A 21,326-nucleotide genomic window follows, 5' to 3' on the forward strand; every position below is an offset into this window, starting at 1 on the left:
TAGCTCTGGCCACGTGGACAATTTAGAGACCCAGAAGTTGAATGGGGCCGAACCATCAGTCAGTACGTGGAGGGGTGTGCACACGTACTGTTCCACCATGTTAGTGAAATGTTGCCTCCTGCTAACACGTTGCGTATCAGGTGGTGGTGCAGTTAGCTGTGGCGTGTTGACAAAAGTTTTCCACATCTCTGCCATGCTAACCCTGCCCTCAGAGGAGCTGGCCGTGACACAGCTGCCTTGGCGACCTCTTGCTCCTCCTCTGCCTTGGCCTTGGGCTTCCACTTGTTCCCCTGTGACATTTGGGAATGCTCTCAGTAGCGTGTCTACCAACGTGCGCTTGTACTCGCGCATCTTCCTATCACGCTCCAGTGCAGGAAGTAAGGTGGGCACATTGTCTTTGTAGCGTGGATCCAGCAGGGTGGCAACCCAGTAGTCCGCACAGGTTAAAATGTGGGCAACTCTGCTGTCGTTGCGCAGGCACTGCAGCATGTAGTCGCTCATGTGTGCCAGGCTGCCCAGGGATAAGGACAAGCTGTCCTCTGTGGGAGGCGTATCGTCATCGTCCTGCCTTTCCCCCCAGCCACGCACCAGTGATGGACCCGAGCTGCGTTGGGTGCCACCCCGCTGTGACCATGCTTCATCCTCATCCTCCTCCACCTCCTCCTCATCCTCGTCCTCCTCGTCCTCCAGTAGTGGGCCCTGGCTGGCCACATTTGTACCTGGCCTCTGCTGTTGCCAAAAACCTCCCTCTGAGTCACTTCGAAGAGACTGGCCTGAAAGTGCTAAAAATGACCCCTCTTCCTCCTCCTCCTCCTCCTCCTCCTGGGCCACCTCCTCTTCCATCATCGCCCTAAGTGTTTTCTCAAGGAGACATAGAAGTGGTATTGTAACGCTGATAACGGTGTCATCGCCACTGGCCATGTTGGTGGAGTACTCGAAACAGCGCAACAGGGCACACAGGTCTCGCATGGAGGCCCAGTCATTGGTGGTGAAGTGGTGCTGTTCTGTAGTGCGACTGACCCGTGCGTGCTGCAGCTGAAACTCCACTATGGCCTGCTGCTGCTCGCACAGTCTGTCCAGCATGTGCAAGGTGGAGTTCCACCTGGTGGGCACGTCGCATATGAGGCGGTGAGCGGGAAGGCCGAAGTTACGCTGTAGCGCAGACAGGCGAGCAGCAGCAGGATGTGAACGCCGGAAGCGCGAACAGACGGCCCGCACTTTATGCAGCAGCTCTGACATGTCGGGGTAGTTGTGAATGAACTTCTGCACCACCAAATTCAGCACATGCGCCAAGCAAGGGATGTGCGTCAAATTGGCTAGTCCCAGAGCTGCAACGAGATTTCGCCCATTATCACACACCACCAGGCCGGGCTTGAGGCTCACCGGCAGCAACCACTCGTCGGTCTGTTGTTCTATACCCCGCCACAACTCCTGTGCGGTGTGGGGCCTGTCCCCCAAACATATGAGTTTCAGAATGGCCTGCTGACGTTTACCCCGGGCTGTGCTGAAGTTGGTGGTGAAGGTGTGTGGCTGACTGGATGAGCAGGTGGAAGAAGAGGAGGAGGAAGCCGAGAAGGAGGAGGTGGCAACAGGAGGCAAAGAATGTTGCCCTGCGATCCTTGGCGGCGGAAGGACGTGCGCCAAACAGCTCTCCGCCTGGGGCCCAGCTGCCACTACATTTACCCAGTGTGCAGTTAGGGAGATATAGCGTCCCTGGCCGTGCTTACTGGTCCACGTATCTGTGGTTAGGTGGACCTTGCTACAGATGGCGTTGCGCAGTGCACACTTGATTTTATGGGATACTTGGTTGTGCAGGGAAGGCACGGCTCTCTTGGAGAAGTAGTGCCGGCTGGGAACAACATACTGTGGGACAGCAAGCGACATGAGCTGTTTGAAGCTGTCTGTGTCCACCAGCCTAAATGACAGCATTTCATAGGCCAGTAGTTTAGAAATGCTGGCATTCAGGGCCAGGGATCGAGGGTGGCTAGGTGGGAATTTACGCTTTCTATCAAATGTTTGTGAGATGGAGAGCTGAACGCTGGCGTGTGACATGGTTGAGACGCTTGGTGACGGAGGTGGTGGTGGTGGTGGTGTTGGTGGTACATCCCCTGTTTGCTGGGCGGCAGGTGCCAACGTTCCTCCAGAGGCGGAGGAAGAGGCCGAGGCGGCAGCAGCAGAATAGGCCGAGGCGGCAGCAGCAGAAGAGGTAGCAGGGGGAGCCTGAGTGACTTCCTTGGTTTTAAGGTGTTTACTCCACTGCAGTTCATGCTTTGCATGCAGGTGCCTGGTCATGCAGGTTGTGCTCAGGTTCAGAACGTTAATGCCTCGCTTCAGGCTCTGATGGCACAGCGTGCAAACCACTCGGGTCTTGTCGTCAGCACATTGTTTGAAGAAGTGCCATGCCAGGGAACTCCTTGAAGCTGCCTTTGGGGTGCTCGGTCCCAGATGGCGGCGGTCAGTAGCAGGCGGAGTCTCTTGGCGGCGGGTGTTCTGCTTTTGCCCACTGCTCCCTCTTTTGCTACGCTGTTGGCTCGGTCTCACCACTGCCTCTTCCTCCGAACTGTGAAAGTCAGTGGCACGACCTTCATTCCATGTGGGGTCTAGGACCTCATCGTCCCCTGCATCGTCTTCCACCCAGTCTTGATCCCTGACCTCCTGTTCAGTCTGCACACTGCAGAAAGACGCAGCAGTTGGCACCTGTGTTTCGTCATCATCAGAGACATGCTGAGGTGGTATTCCCATGTCCTCATCATCAGGAAACATAAGTGGTTGTGCGTCAGTGCATTCTATGTCTTTCACCGCTGGGGAAGGGCTAGGTGGATGCCCTTGGGAAACCCTGCCAGCGGAGTCTTCAAACAGCATAAGAGACTGCTGCATAACTTGAGGCTGAGACAGTTTCCCTGGTATGCATGGGGGTGATGTGACAGACTGATGGGGTTGGTTTTCAGGCGCCATCTGTGCGCTTTCTGCAGAAGACTGGGTGGGAGATAATGTGAACGTGCTGGATCCACTGTCGGCCACCCAATTGACTAATGCCTGTACCTGCTCAGGCCTTACCATCCTTAGAACGGCATTGGGCCCCACCATATATCGCTGTAAATTCTGGCGGCTACTGGGACCTGAGGTAGTTGGTACACTAGGACGTGTGGATGTGGCAGAACGGCCACGTCCTCTCCCAGCACCAGAGGGTCCACTAACACCACCACGACCATGTCCACGTCCGCGTCCCTTACTAGATGTTTTTCTCATTGTTATGGTTCACCACAACAACAAATATATTATTTGGCCCAATGTATTGTATTCAAATTCAGCGGGATATAAATTTGAGGCCTAGTATTTAGGCGCTGGGTGACCGGTATGGATTTAGTGACAGAATTAGACTTGGAAATGCACAGAAGCGTGTGTGTGTGAAGTTATTCTGAATGACCCAATGTGCACCTTGAATATTATATACCCTTTTAGGGATAGATTTCAAATAGCTCTGATATAGCAGAAACCACTAAATTATGAAATTGCTAAATTGGGAATTGTACTTCAACCCAGAACAAAAAATGTGCTTTGACGGACACTAAATATCTTGCCCAGCAACAACAGTACAACGGTGGGTAACGAGAGATTTAGAGGGAATTAAATTTGAGGCCTAGTATTTAGGCGCTGGGTCACCGGTATGGATTTAGTGACAGAATTAGACTTGGAAATACACAGTAGCGGGTGTGTGTGAAGTTATTCTGAATGACCCTATGTGCACCTTCAATATTATATACCCTTTTAGGGATAGATTTCAAATAGCTCTGATATAGCAGAAACCACTAAATTATGAAATTGCTAAATTGGGAATTGTACTTCAACCCAGAACAAAAAATGTGCTTTGACGGACACTAAATATCTTGCCCAGCAACAACAGTACAGCGGTGGGTAACGAGAGATTTAGAGGGAATTAAATTTGAGGCCTAGTATTTAGGCGCTGGGTCACCGGTATGGATTTAGTGACAGAATTAGACTTGGAAATGCACAGAAGCGTGTGTGTGAAGTTATTCTGAATGACCCAATGTGCACCTTCAATATTATATACCCTTTTTGGGATAGATTTCAAATAGCTCTGATATAGCAGGAACCACTAAATTATGAAATTGCTAAATTGGGAATTGTACTTCAACCCAGAACAAAAAATGTGCTTTGACGGGCACTAAATAACTTTCCCAGCTACAACAGGACAACGGTAACGAGAGATTTAGAGGGATTTAAATTTGAGGCCTAGTATTTAGGCGCTGGGTGACAGGTATGGGTTTAGTGACAGAATTAGACTTGGAAATACACAGTAGCGGGTGTGTGTGAAGTTATTCTGAATGACCCTATGTGCACCTTCAATATTATATACCCTTTTAGGGATAGATTTCAAATAGCTCTGATATAGCAGAAACCACTAAATTATGAAATTGCTAAATTGGGAATTGTACTTCAACCCAGAACAAAAAATGTGCTTTGACGGACACTAAATATCTTGCCCAGCAACAACAGTACACCGGTGGGTAACGAGAGATTTAGAGGGAATTAAATTTGAGGCCTAGTATTTAGGCGCTGGGTCACCGGTATGGATTTAGTGACAGAATTAGACTTGGAAATACACAGTAGCGGGTGTGTGTGAAGTTATTCTGAATGACCCTATGTGCACCTTCAATATTATATACCCTTTTTGGGATAGATTTCAAATAGCTCTGATATAGCAGGAACCACTAAATTATGAAATTGCTAAATTGGGAATTGTACTTCAACCCAGAACAAAAAATGTGCTTTGACGGGCACTAAATAACTTTCCCAGCTACAACAGGACAACGGTAACGAGAGATTTAGAGGGATTTAAATTTGAGGCCTAGTATTTAGGCGCTGGGTGACAGGTATGGGTTTAGTGACAGAATTAGACTTGGAAATACACAGTAGCGGGTGTGTGTGAAGTTATTCTGAATGACCCTATGTGCACCTTCAATATTATATACCCTTTTAGGGATAGATTTCAAATAGCTCTGATATAGCAGAAACCACTAAATTATGAAATTGCTAAATTGGGAATTGTACTTCAACCCAGAACAAAAAATGTGCTTTGACGGACACTAAATATCTTGCCCAGCAACAACAGTACACCGGTGGGTAACGAGAGATTTAGAGGGAATTAAATTTGAGGCCTAGTATTTAGGCGCTGGGTCACCGGTATGGATTTAGTGACAGAATTAGACTTGGAAATACACAGTAGCGGGTGTGTGTGAAGTTATTCTGAATGACCCTATGTGCACCTTCAATATTATATACCCTTTTTGGGATAGATTTCAAATAGCTCTGATATAGCAGGAACCACTAAATTATGAAATTGCTAAATTGGGAATTGTACTTCAACCCAGAACAAAAAATGTGCTTTGACGGGCACTAAATAACTTTCCCAGCTACAACAGGACAACGGTAACGAGAGATTTAGAGGGATTTAAATTTGAGGCCTAGTATTTAGGCGCTGGGTGACAGGTATGGGTTTAGTGACAGAATTAGACTTGGAAATACACAGTAGCGGGTGTGTGTGAAGTTATTCTGAATGACCCTATGTGCACCTTCAATATTATATACCCTTTTTGGGATAGATTTCAAATAGCTCTGATATAGCAGAAACCACTAAATTATGAAATTGCTAAATTGGGAATTGTACTTCAACCCAGAACAAAAAATGTGCTTTGACGGACACTAAATATCTTGCCCAGCAACAACAGTACAGCGGTGGGTAACGAGAGATTTAGAGGGAATTAAATTTGAGGCCTAGTATTTAGGCGCTGGGTCACCGGTATGGATTTAGTGACAGAATTAGACTTGGAAATACACAGTAGCGGGTGTGTGTGAAGTTACTCTGAATGACCCTATGTGCACCTTCAATATTATATACCCTTTTTGGGATAGATTTCAAAGAGCTCTGATATAGCAGGAACCACTAAATTATGAAATTGCTAAATTGGGAATTGTATTTCAACCCAGAACAAGAAATGTGCTTGAACGGACACTAAATAACTCGCCCAGCTACAGCACTAGGGACAGATTTAGCTGGATATAAATTTGAGGCCTAGTATTTAGGCGCTGGGTGACAGGTATGGGTTTAGTGACAGAATTAGACTTGGAAATACACAGTAGCGGGTGTGTGTGAAGTTATTCTGAATGACCCTATGTGCACCTTCAATATTATATACCCTTTTAGGGATAGATTTCAAATAGCTCTGATATAGCAGAAACCACTAAATTATGAAATTGCTAAATTGGGAATTGTACTTCAACCCAGAACAAAAAATGTGCTTTGACGGACACTAAATATCTTGCCCAGCAACAACAGTACAGCGGTGGGTAACGAGAGATTTAGAGGGAATTAAATTTGAGGCCTAGTATTTAGGCGCTGGGTCACCGGTATGGATTTAGTGACAGAATTAGACTTGGAAATACACAGTAGCGGGTGTGTGTGAAGTTATTCTGAATGACCCTATGTGCACCTTCAATATTATATACCCTTTTTGGGATAGATTTCAAATAGCTCTGATATAGCAGGAACCACTAAATTATGAAATTGCTAAATTGGGAATTGTACTTCAACCCAGAACAAAAAATGTGCTTTGACGGGCACTAAATAACTTTCCCAGCTACAACAGGACAACGGTAACGAGAGATTTAGAGGGATTTAAATTTGAGGCCTAGTATTTAGGCGCTGGGTGACAGGTATGGGTTTAGTGACAGAATTAGACTTGGAAATACACAGTAGCGGGTGTGTGTGAAGTTATTCTGAATGACCCTATGTGCACCTTCAATATTATATACCCTTTTTGGGATAGATTTCAAATAGCTCTGATATAGCAGAAACCACTAAATTATGAAATTGCTAAATTGGGAATTGTACTTCAACCCAGAACAAAAAATGTGCTTTGACGGACACTAAATATCTTGCCCAGCAACAACAGTACAGCGGTGGGTAACGAGAGATTTAGAGGGAATTAAATTTGAGGCCTAGTATTTAGGCGCTGGGTCACCGGTATGGATTTAGTGACAGAATTAGACTTGGAAATACACAGTAGCGGGTGTGTGTGAAGTTACTCTGAATGACCCTATGTGCACCTTCAATATTATATACCCTTTTTGGGATAGATTTCAAAGAGCTCTGATATAGCAGGAACCACTAAATTATGAAATTGCTAAATTGGGAATTGTATTTCAACCCAGAACAAGAAATGTGCTTGAACGGACACTAAATAACTCGCCCAGCTACAGCACTAGGGACAGATTTAGCTGGATATAAATTTGAGGCCTAGTATTTAGGCGCTGGGTGACCGGTATGGATTTAGTGACAGAATTAGACTGGGATATGGCCAAAAAATGAACAGACTATTGCTGGTTAAATGCACTTGGTGTGACAGCTTCACCCTGATGTAGGCTTTAGCCAAAAAACAACCACACCATTGAGGGTTAAATGCACTTGGTGACAGGCGCAGCTTGCCCCTGATTTTGTATATGGCCAAAAAATGAACAGACTATTGCTGGTTAAATGCACTTGGTGTGACAGCTTCACCCTGATGTAGGCTTTAGCCAAAAAACAACCACACCATTGAGGGTTAAATGCACTTGGTGACAGGCGCAGCTTGCCCCTGATTTTGTATATGGCCAAAAAATGAACAGACTATTGCTGGTTAAATGCACTTGGTGTGACAGCTTCACCCTGATGTAGGCTTTAGCCAAAAAACAACCACACCATTGAGGGTTAAATGCACTTGGTGACAGGCGCAGCTTGCCCCTGATTTTGTATATGGCCAAAAAATGAACAGACTATTGCTGGTTAAATGCACTTGGTGTCACAGCTTCACCCTGATGTAGGCTTTAGCCAAAAAACAACCACACCATTGAGGGTTAAATGCACTTGGTCGCAGCTTGTGCTGGCGCACCACAAGACACAAAATGGCCGCCGATCACCCCAGAAAAATGAGACTGACAAACGGTCTGTGCAGCCTAAAAACAGTGAGCAATTGAGGATCAGCAGCTCAATGATCCACAGCTGCAGATCGATCAGTTAATCAAGTCCTTTGGAGGAGTTAATCTGCCTAATCTCGCCCTACTGTCGCAGCCGCAACCTCTCCCTACGCTAATCAGAGCAGAGTGACGGGCGGCGCTATGTGACTCCAGCTTAAATAGAGGCTGGGTCACATGGTGCTCTGGCCAATCACAGCCATGCCAATAGTAGGCATGGCTGTGATGGCCTCTTGGGGCAAGTAGTATGACGCTTGTTGATTGGCTGCTTTGCAGCCTTTCAAAAAGCGCCAAGAAAGCGTCACAAAAGCGCGAAGAAAGCGACGAACACCGAACCCGAACCCGGACTTTTACGAAAATGTCCGGGTTCGGGTCCGTGTCACGGACACCCCAAAATTCGGTACGAACCCGAACTATACAGTTCGGGTTCGCTCATCCCTATTCTTTATACTTTCTTTCATTTTATGATCACTTCTTCATCTGGGCTTCTAAAGCTGTATCAGGAAACCTGACTGTGTGGCTGTACCCTAATACTTAGTAAATGTTAATGAATTGATAATTGTTCTCAATCATTACGTCAATGTTTTATCACTCTGTATTAAGTTAGTTTCACACTAGCACTACTATATTCCAGCAAGCTGTTCTGGCAGATTTACAGCCTGCCGGAGTTTTCCCACTCGTAGCCCATTGACTATAATGGGACCTGGTGGGGATCTGGTCTGTTTCCAGCATTAGTGCCAGGATTTGACTGGACAAATACTGCAATAGTATTTGTCCTGATGAATCCCCATACTAATACCAGATACTGGCCAGATCCCTGTTGGGTCCCATTGTAGTCAGTGGGGCCTGGTGGTGCTCTGGCCCATTCTGACTATGCCTGATAAGATGAACTCCGGCAGGCTGTAATTCTGTCAAAAAAAAGTCTGCCGGAAGATTTTAGTGCTAGTGTGAAACTAGCCTTAAAGGGTATGGACGCATGTGAAATATTCTTTTCGAATTGATAAGAATTTAAATGTGTTTTTACCTCTCAGTAATGCAGAGAATAGGGCTATGAGATTATGCCACCAAAGCAGCTCCTCTGAGGGGACAGAACATTCGGCAGTGTATGACAAAAGATGCAGGCTGTAGCAAAAAAATAGATTTTTTTTTTTTTAATAAAGACCAGTTGGAGAAATGTTTTTTTAGCCAGAATAAGAACAATGCAATAATAAAATATGTGTCAAGACTCCATAGGCTTTCAATTATTACCCATAATGTATTAATAATAGAATGTTTTTATTACCCTCAAACCTTTGACATTTGATTTAGCTATATTGTCTATCTGCCTATATATATATGCTATGTATACAGCAGAATATTTTAGTTCTAGTAGTATTTGACATATACAAGATGGAGTAGAGTTAACACACATGCTTTATGAGACGAGTTATGTAACCTAAATGCGTGAAGCAAACACCTTCAATTGCTTTTCAATGGCTTTTGTTTCAAGATAACGCGATGAGTTAAGAAATTTGAGTTAAGGGTTTGTGTGTTAACCCTGCTACATCTGTAGTATAATTCATCCATGGTACTAATGGCTACTGTAGTCCATTTAATTCAGCAAAGTGCAAAATCCCAAATTCATTGTTGACTAGCGCAAATGTATACATTGTTTTTAAGCATTAGATGAACTAGATTGTATGACTGCATTTTCTATGGCAAGTACAAAATGAAATGATAACATGTGCAAACTATCAAAACTGGCTTTAGTGCGGCACTCACACTTAGCACATCTGGTTTAAAACTCCAAGATAAATATCTTTAGTTTTCCAGATTGTTAACATTTGCTGGTTGGATTTTTTATGATGAATAACACCCAGTAATTGGTCTATATTACAGCATGACTGCAGCGAGGAGACTTGCTTTGATTTCTTCATACAAGGTACAGTATTTTCAACGATTGGAGATTTGCTATAAATCTTTGTGCAGTCTCCCAAAAGTATGAAAAATGTACTGGCTCCAAGAACTACAACCTTGGTTTACTTAGTATAATTTCTTGCTTGCAGATTGTACAGAAACACATCCCAGTTAAGTAAACCAGATGTTAATGACAAAAATTAATCCATCCCAATGGTATATTCTGGGTGGGATTAAAAGGAGGGCACCTGGGGCTGGGCCGGAACGAAGATCGGCAAGCACAGGGATCTGAAAAATGTAATTACCTCTCATGTTATAGAGGAAAGATAAGTACTGTGGCCAATAGGTGACAGTATTGTACAGAGATGCGGCCTCCTGCTGGCCCTTGAGTAACATAGGAGGTGAGACCCGCAATATATCCTGTGATGCTGACAACTGAGAAGAGATGGGGAAGGAAGGAAGTGTGCAGCAGACCATCCCGCCCTACAACCAGAAATGTCTGGAAGAGGGTCTCTTATGCACTTCTGCTTTTGGTGTGTGACTGTGGGAGGGAGGCCAGGGTTCCTCTGAAGCTGCTAATGAAGCTGTACAGACAGAAGATTCTGTGGAATTATGTTTCTATATGCATCCCCCTCAAGAGCCCCACTGTCTCCCCCCTTACCTTCTCCACCCCCAGTGGTGTCTTCCCTTTATCCCTACAGAGCCCCTGACAGGTTGGGTTTCCGCATGCGCCTTTCTGATCTTTATAGCCCCTCCCCCTGATTGCAGATTCTTAATGTCCCACAACATGTCTCACACATGGCCACATCATATTGCACCCTTACACTCAACTGTGGAGTGACTGATCGTAGTGCTTTCACTCAACTATGGACTGACTGACCACAGGATTTAGACTAGACTATGGACTGACTGCAGAGCTTACACTAAACTATGCACTGAATGAACAGTGTTTACACTAGACTATGCACTGTGCAGCTTTTACACCAAACTATGGACTGACTACAGTATTTACACCAGACTATGGACTGACTGCAGCATATACACCAGACTATGGACTGACTGACCACAGGATTTACACCAGACTATGGACTGACTGCAGCATTTACACTAGACTATGGACTGACTGCAGAGCTTACACTAAACTATGCACTGAATGAACAGTGTTTACACTAGACTATGCACTGTGCAGCTTTTACACCAAACTATGGACTGACTGACCACAGGATTTACACCAGACTATGGACTGACTGATTGCGGAGCTTACACTCAACTATGCAATAAGTGAACAGTGTTTACACTACACTATGCACTGTGCAGCTTTTACACCAAACTATGGACTTAGTGCAGCATTTACACCAGACTATGGACTGACTGCAGTATTTACACCAGACTATGGACTGACTGCAGCATTTACACCAGACTATGGACTGACTGCAGCATTTACACCAGACTATGGACTAACTGCAGCATTTACACCAGACTATGGACTGACTGCAGTATTTACACCAGACTATGGACTGACTGCAGCATTTACACCAGACTATGGACTAACTGCAGCATTTACACCAGACTATGGACTGACTGCAGCATTTACACCAGACTATGGACTGACTGCAGAGATTACACTAAACTATGCACTGAATGAACAGTGTTTACACTAGACTATGCACTGTGCAGCTTTTACACCAAACTATGGACTGACTGCAGTATTTACACCAGACTATGGACTGACTGCAGCATATACACCAGACTATGGACTGACTGCAGCATATACACCAGACTATGAACTGACTGATTGCAGAGCTTACACTCAACTATGCACTAAGTGAACAGTGTTTGCACTAGACTATGCACTATGCAGCTTTTACACCAAACTATGGACTTAGTGCAGCATTTACACCAGACTATGGACTGACTGCAGTATTTACACCAGACTATGGACTGACTGCAGCATTTACACTGGACTATGGACTAACTGCAGCATTTACACCAGACTATGGACTGACTGCAGTTTTTACACCAGACTATGGACTGACTGCAGCATTTACACAAGACTATGGACTGACTGACCAGAGCATTTACACTAGACTATGGACTGACTGATTGCAGAGCTTACACTCAACTATGCACTGAATGAACACAGTGTTTACACTAGACTATGCACTGTTCAGCATTTACACCAAACTATGGACTGACTGCAGCATTTACACCAGACTATGGACTGATTGCAGCATTTACACCAGACTATGGACTGTAGTATTTACATCAGACTATGGACTGACTGCAGCTTTTACACCAAACTATGGACTGACTGCAGTATTTTCACCAGACTATGGACTAACTGCAACATTTACTCCAGACTATGGACTGACTGCAACATTTACACCAGACTATGGACTGACTGACCACAGCATTTGCAACAGACCATGGACTGACTGACTGCAGCATTTACACAAGACTATGGACTGACTGCAGCATTTACACAAGACTATGGACTGACTGCAGTATTTATACCATGTTAGCCCAGCGGTCCGTGCCGGCGCTGCTGCCCCTAACCACGATTGGGGCGCTGGGCTCCCTTTTTCCCTCATGTGTGCCATGCTGACAAGCGCGGGCAGCAGGTAACTTAAATATGGTATCTGTGATCCATGCCAGAGTTTCCTTCCTGATGGAGACCTGTACTGGTGTTTGAGCTTGCATAGGTGTGTCTCTCTTCACCTATGAAGCAGCAAATACACTCCCTCTCTGTCTCACCAGCCTATGGCTGGATTGCAGTAGGTATTTAGAGGCACTTCCTACCACAGGAAGATGCCTGAGCAACCTCATGGTTTTAGCTTGTCTATCTCCAAGTGCTAAAGCAGGGCTGGCCAACCTGCGGCTCTCCAGCTGTTGCAAAACTGCAATTCCCACCATGCCCTGCTGTAGGCTGATGGTTGTAGACAGTCTGGGCATGCTGGGAGTTGTAGTTTTACAACACTGGAGAGCCTCAGGTTGGCCATCCCCGTGCTAAGGTGTCTCTTTTGTCTGCTTCGCTGTGTACCGGACCTTGCTTATTGAACTCCTGGACTTTGCCTGTTTGCCGCCTGCCTCTGGCCTTGGACTTTACTTACTGACCTTGCTTGATCACTTCCTGTCCTGACCCAGAACCTCCTGGCCACGCACATACCCTCAGTGCTTGCACCGGGTACTCTGACCCCCTAGTCATCTGCCACTGACTCGGGGACTGCTCTGGAGTGGCAGCTGGCAACTGCCCTAACGGCTCAAGCCTATTCTCACCATCAGAGGATCTAGTGAAGACCAGGTAAATGCTTAGTTACTCCCCTCCAGAGTACAGACACTAAGTGGCACAGTGTGTCCACACCCGCTTGCATAACACACCAGACTATTGACTGACTGACCGCAACATTTCCACTAGAGTATGGACCAGGGTTGCCAACCAGAATATTTTTTTTTTTGACAATTTATCCCCAAATCACAGCCAACATTTACTCCACACTAAGGTCTGTTTCACACTGTTGTTAGTTTTTCTTAGCAGGCTGTTCTAGCAGATTTGGCCAGACAAAAACCGCTGTATGTTTCCTCTTTCTCCCACTAATCACCCTCTGACATTCTGCTGATGTTTCCTCCTCTATGTAGATGTTTTGTGCCATAGAGGGCTGCTGGGATTGTATCTTGATATGCATCTGACATCTCCTTTGTGTTTGTGGTAAAAAAAAAAATATATATATATATATATATATATATATATACACACAGTACAGACCAAAAGTTTGGACACACCTTCTCATTCAAAGAGTTTTCTTTATTTTCATGACTATGAAAATTGTAGATTCACACTGAAGGCATCAAAACTATGAATTAACACATGTGGAATTATATACATAACAAAAAAGTGTGAAACAACTGAAAATATGTCATATTCTAGGTTCTTCATAGTAGACAACTTTTGCTTTGATTACTGCTTTGCACACTCTTGGCATTCTCTTGATGAGCTTCAAGAGGTAGTCACCTGAAATGGTCTTCCAACAGTCTTGAAGCAGTTCCCAGAGATGCTTAGCACTTGTTGGCCCTTTTGCCTTCACTCTGCGGTCCAGCTCACCCCAAACCATCTCGATTGGGTTCAGGTTTGGTGACTGTGGAGGCCAGGTCATCTGGCACAGCACCCCATCACTCTCCTTCATGGTCAAATAGCCCTTACACAGCCTGGAGGTGTGTTTGGGGTCATTGTCCTGTTGAAAAATATATGATGATCCAACTAAACGCAAACCGGATGGAATAGCATGCCGCTGCAAGATGCTGTGGTAGCCATGCTGGTTCAGTATGCCTTCAATTTTGAATAAATCCGCAACAGTGTCACCAGCAAAGCACCCCCACACCATCACACCTCCTCCTCCATGCTTCATGGTGGGAACCAGGCATGTAGAGTCAATCTGTTCACCTTTTCTGCGTCGCACAAAAACATGGTGGTTGGAACCAAAGATCTCAAATTTGGACTCATCAGTCGAAAGCACAGATTTCCACTGGTCTAATGTCCATTCCTTGTGTTCTTTAGCCCAAACAAGTCTCTTCTGCTTGTTGCATCTCCTTAGCAGTGTTTTCCTAGCAGATATTCTACCATGAATGCCTGATTCACACAGTCTCCTCTTAACAGTTGTTCTAGAGATGTGTCTGCTGCTAGAACTCTGTGTGGCATTGACCTGGTCTCTAATCTGAGCTGCTGTTAACCTGCGATTTCTGAGGCTGGTGACTCGGATGAACTTATCCTCCGCAGCAGAGGTGACTCTTGGTCTTCCTTTCCGGGGGCGGTCCGCATGTGAGCCAGTTTCTTTGTAGAGCTTGATGGTTTTTGTGACTGCACTTGGGGACACTTTCAATATTTTTTTCCAATTTTTCGGACTGACTGACCTTCATTTCTTAAAGTAATGATGGCCACTCGTTTTTCTTTACTTAGCTGCTTTTTTCTTGCCATAATACAAATTCTAACAGTCTATTCAGTAGGACTATGAGCTGTGTATCCACCTGACTTCTCCACAACGCAACTGATGGTCCCAACCCCATTTATAAGGCAAGAAATCCCACTTATTTAACCTGACAGGGCACACCTGTGAAGTGAAAACCATTTCAGGTGACTACTAGAGTTGAGCGAACACCTGGATGTTCGGGTTCGAGAAGTTCGGCCGAACTTCCCGGAAAAGTTCGGGTTCGGGATCCGAACTCGACCCAAACTTTCCCCGGAACCCGAACCCCATTGAAGTCAATGGGGACCCGAACTTTTCGGCACTAAAAAGGCTGTTAAACCTGACAGGGCACACCTGTGAAGTGAAAACCATTTCAGGTGACTACCTCTTGAAGCTCATCAAGAGAATGCCAATAGTGTGCTAAGCAGTAATCAAAGCAAAAGGTGGCTACTTTGAAGAACCTAGAATATGATATATTTTCAGTTGTTTCACACTTTTTTGTTATGTATATAATTCTACATGTGCTAATTCATAGTTTTGATGCCTTCAGTGTGAATCTACAATTTTCATAGTCATGAAAATAAAGAAAACTCTTTGAATAAGAAGGTGTGTCCAAACTTTTGGTCTGTACTGTATATATGTATATATATATATATATACAGAAAAAAGATTCAGTGGCAGCACCGTCAATGGAGAGTGTGGGTGCAACTGGCCCAATGCGGATAAAAGCCAATCCAATAAGATAAAATAACAAAAAGAGGGCAGCACTGATAGCCTTTGAGTGATGGCATGAGGTCAGTGGAATTTCATTATTTGGTTGTTATTAGTTTAAGCAGACTGTGATTGTCTATTGTTGTGACTTAGATGAAGATCAGATCACATTTTATGACCAATTTGTGCAGAAATCCATATCATTCCAAAGGGTTTGTATACTTTTTCTTGCAACTGTAATATATATATATATATATATATATATATATAATAACAAAAAGAGGGCAGCACTCCATCAAGTAAAAAATGAAAAAATTCTTTAATTACCCATATGGGACAAGCGACGTTTCGGCTCAATGTGTGAGCCTTTCTCAAGCAATGTGTACAGATAAAGTGCCAAGCATATATACCAGTGCAAGTCAATACAAGCAATGCTCATTGCAGGTGTACTTAATTCATACTAAGTGAATTAATCAACTTCAAAATACAATATAAACATCGTATTTGCAAAATATTTCATAATAAAAATCAGTGCAAAATAGTATATTGAATAATCAATTAAGACATACAAACGTTATTCACCAAAGTGTACAAATATAGGCAAAGATTTCATAATTATCCATTATCATATAATTGGTGCCAGCTGTTTATATTAATAAATACGGTGCTGCCACTGAATCTTTTTTCTGCATATACAGCCTTTCTTTGGCGCCTGCACGTCTTTTTATTGCTTTATTCCTCTTTTCATCATGTCCATCAATGAATTAACTTTACCCGGGGGCTCCGCATACACGCAGGATGCGGTCGTCAGGATATTGTGCGGTATTGGAGGAGATGCCACATTTCTGGTCACCCCTACAGCCAAAGAGCTGAAGAGGCAATTCGAGTTCCTGTCTAAGAGGTCCATTTCTTTACGCCTGCACATGACCACCTTGGGCGAATATTATAAGGTACAACGGATCCCAAGAGGGATGAGGTCCACCTTACGTCCCAATTTATTTTCTGGCTGTCAACCCTTTTGTAAAAGATTCGAGACTCTCTCTAACCGTTACGCCTTTGATTTTATACTGCTGAATATTGAATACCTACAGGAGGAATTATCTGGCGTTACATGTGAATTAACTAAAATAGAGCAGCAATTGAGTAATCTGTTTTCAACAGACGAACACGGGACTTTTCATGATACAATGTCTACCCAGTTACAAAATTTCCGCACAGATATGGAGGAAGGAAAACGCTCTAAGTGGAACCGTGATACTGAGGATTATAAGAAGGGCAACATTTATTCATGGCAATCAGATGATAAAAATATGCAGTCCAACAAATACACATGGAAGAAAAAGAAAAGGAATGCACAAATTCCCTCTACAGATCAATCTTTTTTATCTGTGAAGGAACCGGAAGTGTCCGGAAACAACGTATCAGACGTGGAGGCCACAGACATCGAAGGCACCAAAAGGCTTCGCAGCAACAGGCCACGACCAACACCAGGCAGGAACCTTCCACCCAGGAGGAAACAATTGTGATAAATCTTTCATCAAAGGACTTGACTGACTCTCAAGTGAGTGTTCTTAGTAAGGGACTTTCCTTTTGCCCAAAAACTGCTGCAAATTGGTTTGAACTTGACTATGACTTACATGTTTTTTTCCGGGCTATCAGACTTAAGGTCTGGTTTCAGAACAAGGAGCGGATCGGGCATGCCAAGATGAGTGAGTTATCTCTTGGCATGTTCGATCTCTCACTTGGAAGCAACTTTAATCCTGTCATTTATGATCCTGCCATTGAGGCGTACATGGCTGCGGTTAAGTCTGATACACAGACATTAAGAGAGACACACTCTCGACAACCTTTCAGTCACCCCAATGTAACTGTTGATGAGATTGTTGCTCTCAAAGAGTTAAAATGCGACCCCGCACTCACCATCAAAGCCGCTGATAAGGGCGGTGCGGTGGTCGTATTAGATACCAGCAAATATATTGCAGAGGTATTGAGACAGTTGAGTGACAACACCATCTACAGACCCATTGGTGCTGACCCTAAATTTAAAATTGCTGAATCAATCAAAAATGTATTGACCGTTGCTTTAGATGCGGGGATCATAGATGAGGGACTTGTGGATTACCTTACAGTAACGCATCCAGTTACTCCGGTACTGTATGTGTTGCCTAAGATCCACAAGTCTCTCATCGATCCCCCCGGTCGACCTATTGTATCGGGATCTGATTCAATTTTTAGCCATGTTGCCATCTTTCTGGACAAGATACTTCACAGCTTTGCATGTGGAGGAAGCTCCTATGTACAAGACACTACAGATTTTTTATTAAAGCTTCCGTTGATCAATTTGACAGGTGTACAGAGCGTGACGTTAGCATCCTTTGACGTCACTTCTCTTTACACCTCAATTGATCACTGTAAGGGTTTAGCAGCAGTTGCTCACATGTTGGATGGGTCTTCTTTAACTAGTCAAGCTCAACATTTCATATTATCTCTTCTTGAAATTGTTCTGAGATCCAATTATTTTCTCTTTCAAGACTCTTACTACGTGCAGGAACAGGGCGTGGCAATGGGGTCCAACGTGGCCCCAACTTACGCCAACATATTTATGCGGCGGTTTGAGGAAGATGTCGTCTATGGAAGCCACCACTCCAAGCATGCTATAGCGTGGTGGGGGTACATAGACGACATCTTCCTCATCTGGACTGGCACCATTGAACAACTCCTTGATTTTCACATTTTCCTAAATGGGATTGACAAAGCACTACAATTCACCTTAGTGCACTCCCATACTGATATGCAGTTTCTTGACACATGTGTGTTCGTGTCGGACGGTAAGTTGCAGACCACACTTTTCACAAAGCCGACCGACAGGAACACACTTTTGACATACAGCAGCAACCATCCCAAAAAGATGATCAGATCCTTGCCATATTCCCAATTCTTGAGAGCAAGACGTATAGTCTCAGACCAGGACATGTTGGACACCACACTTGATGTGTTGACCAACAAGTTCAGAAAACGAGGATATCCTTTTAAATTACTTCATGACAAAAAAGAATTGGTCAAGAAACTGAATAGGAACGATACGCTTAAAAGTAAGGTACATCAGACAAAGCCAGCTAGAATTCCTTTCATTTCCATGCACTCAGAACAAAGTGCAGCGATAGGGAACATCATCCGACGTCACTGGGGTATACTGGGTGGATGCCATAGTACCATAAAGGAATTCCATTCTCCCCCCCTGATGTCCTACCGCAGGTCTAAAAGCATCAAAGATCAGTTGGTCAGGGCTGATGTAGGGACTTTTAAAAAAATCAAGACAGACAACATTGACAGCAACCAGCACAGGATGTTTCCCATGCTTATCTAGTGAAAATTGCAGATACATTGTGAAAGGCAGAAATTTTGTTCATACACAAACTGGGGTAGTATATCCAATACAACATTATTTAACCTGTGACTCTAGCTATATCATTTATATACTCATATGTCCATGTAATTTAATTTACGTAGGCGAAACCACCACCGATTTTAACTCACGACTTAACAATCATCGCCTGAGCATAAGAAAAAAACGGCTCGACTTGCCAGTATCTAAACACTTTACGGACCTCAAACACACTGAAAGAGATCTTAGGTGTTGCATTATTGATTTTATACCCATGCCCAGAAGAGGTGGCAACAGGGCTAGTCTTCTTAATAGACGGGAACTTAGGTGGATACACACTCTTAATTCCCTCAAACCTTGTGGTCTAAATGTGGACTACAAGATTGGGGTGGGTTAGGTTTGTGGCTTGCCTCCTGTACGTACGGTGCACTGTTGACCGCACCTGCATGTATTGTGATTTTTTGTACAAGATAAAGAATATATTTTTATTGCTAATTTTTTTGTTATAAACAATATATTTATTACTATTTTGTTTTTCTTTTTCTTTTCTTTTTCTTTTGTTTCTTTTTTCTGTAGTAGGTGGGCCACGGAGAATGGAGTGAGGAGATACGAGATGGTTATAATGGACGGCACATCCACATAATAACGGTTTCTGTTTACATCTATGTAATGACGGTTCTTGTCCATCAGTATATTTCTTGCCTCTAGATGCAATTGGTGCCTTGGTGGTGACGGCCCGTATCTACATAGCAGGTAGACATGAGGAGATCCCTCCCTATAGGGTGGCTATGTGTGGGCACCGATCGCAGATGCAGTGCGATCCCACACTAACCTGTGGGTGCGCAGTTGCACTGTGATCATGGATGTGGGCTGCGGCTTTGCTGTCGCGTCCCGTATCTGGACTCACCCTGCCAACAATATAGGCTAAAAAGAGCACTTAATTGTGCCCATACCTGTGTCTGTTATACACCGGCTGCCACCAACTGAGGTACCTGGCAATATAGGCACGGTGCCCTTATCCAAGATGGTGTAAGAGACATCAGAAAGCCAATGCGCAGTCACGGCATCGCATCAACACCGTAACCAGGAAGTACTCTGTAGACGTCACTATGACATGCGCAGTCATGTCGCCAGTACGCCGAACCGCATGTGTTGAAACAGCCGTCCATACCCTATGTCCTCCTTCACCCCCCGTCTGCCTGACCCACACAGTAAGCACTCAGCACTTTATTAATATATACAGCTGGCACCAATTATATGATAATGGATAATTATGAAATCTTTGCCTATAATTGTACACTTTGGTGAATAACGTTTGTATGTCTTAATTGATTATTCAATATACTATTTTGCACTGATTTTTATTATGAAATATTTTGCAAATACGATGTTTATATTGTATTTTGAAGTTGATTAATTCACTTAGTATGAATTAAGTACACCTGCAATGAGCATTGATTGTATTGACTTGCACTGGTATATATGCTTGGCACTTTATCTGTACACATTGCTTGAGAAAGGCTCACACATTGAGCCGAAACGTCGCTTGTCCCATATGGGTAATTAAAGAATTTTTTCATTTTTTACTTGATGGAGTGCTGCCCTCTTTTTGTTATTTTATATATATATATATATATATATATATATATATACAGTTGCAAGAAAAAGTATACGAACCCTTTGGAATGATATGGATTTCTGCACAAATTGGTCATAAAATGTGATCTGATCTTCATCTAAGTCACAACAATAGACAATCACAGTCTGCTTAAACTAATAACAACCAAATAATGAAATTCCACTGACCTCATGCCATCACTCAAAGGCTATCATGGAACACAGCAAGATGGAAATGGAGACTGGAATGGAGGTTTTGTCTTTGAAACAATGATAGCCAGACACTGGTCTAGAGACCAAGTGGGCAACACCTAGAAGAGGCCTTCACATGGGAATGTCACACTGGTCCTAATTCCGGGATTATTGTGTGGAGTGGCATAATATACTGTGGCCAGACCAAGTAGTCTTCATTGTAAGTACACTAACAGGTCGCGGTTACATTGATTTGGTCATGTAACCACTAGTAAGGCCATTTCTCCAAAGTTTTCCAGAAGCAAACAAGACAATGCCAGGCTGCATGCTGCTCGTGCTACTGTGAGCAGTCTGTGTGGCCTAAATGTGCTACCATAGCCTGCAGCACCTCCAGATTTGTCTCCTAGCAAGCACACCAGAGATGTCATTTGTTGGCAATTGCAAAGGCAGTATGAAAAGATGAACAAGCAAGTGGATTGTTTTTTTTCAATTACCCTTAAGTCACAAAAGATGCTGAAAGTGGTCCCCGTTCACAT

This window comes from Bufo gargarizans, chromosome 2 (genome assembly GCF_014858855.1).
Source record: "Bufo gargarizans isolate SCDJY-AF-19 chromosome 2, ASM1485885v1, whole genome shotgun sequence".
Lineage (NCBI taxonomy): Eukaryota > Metazoa > Chordata > Amphibia > Anura > Bufonidae > Bufo > Bufo gargarizans.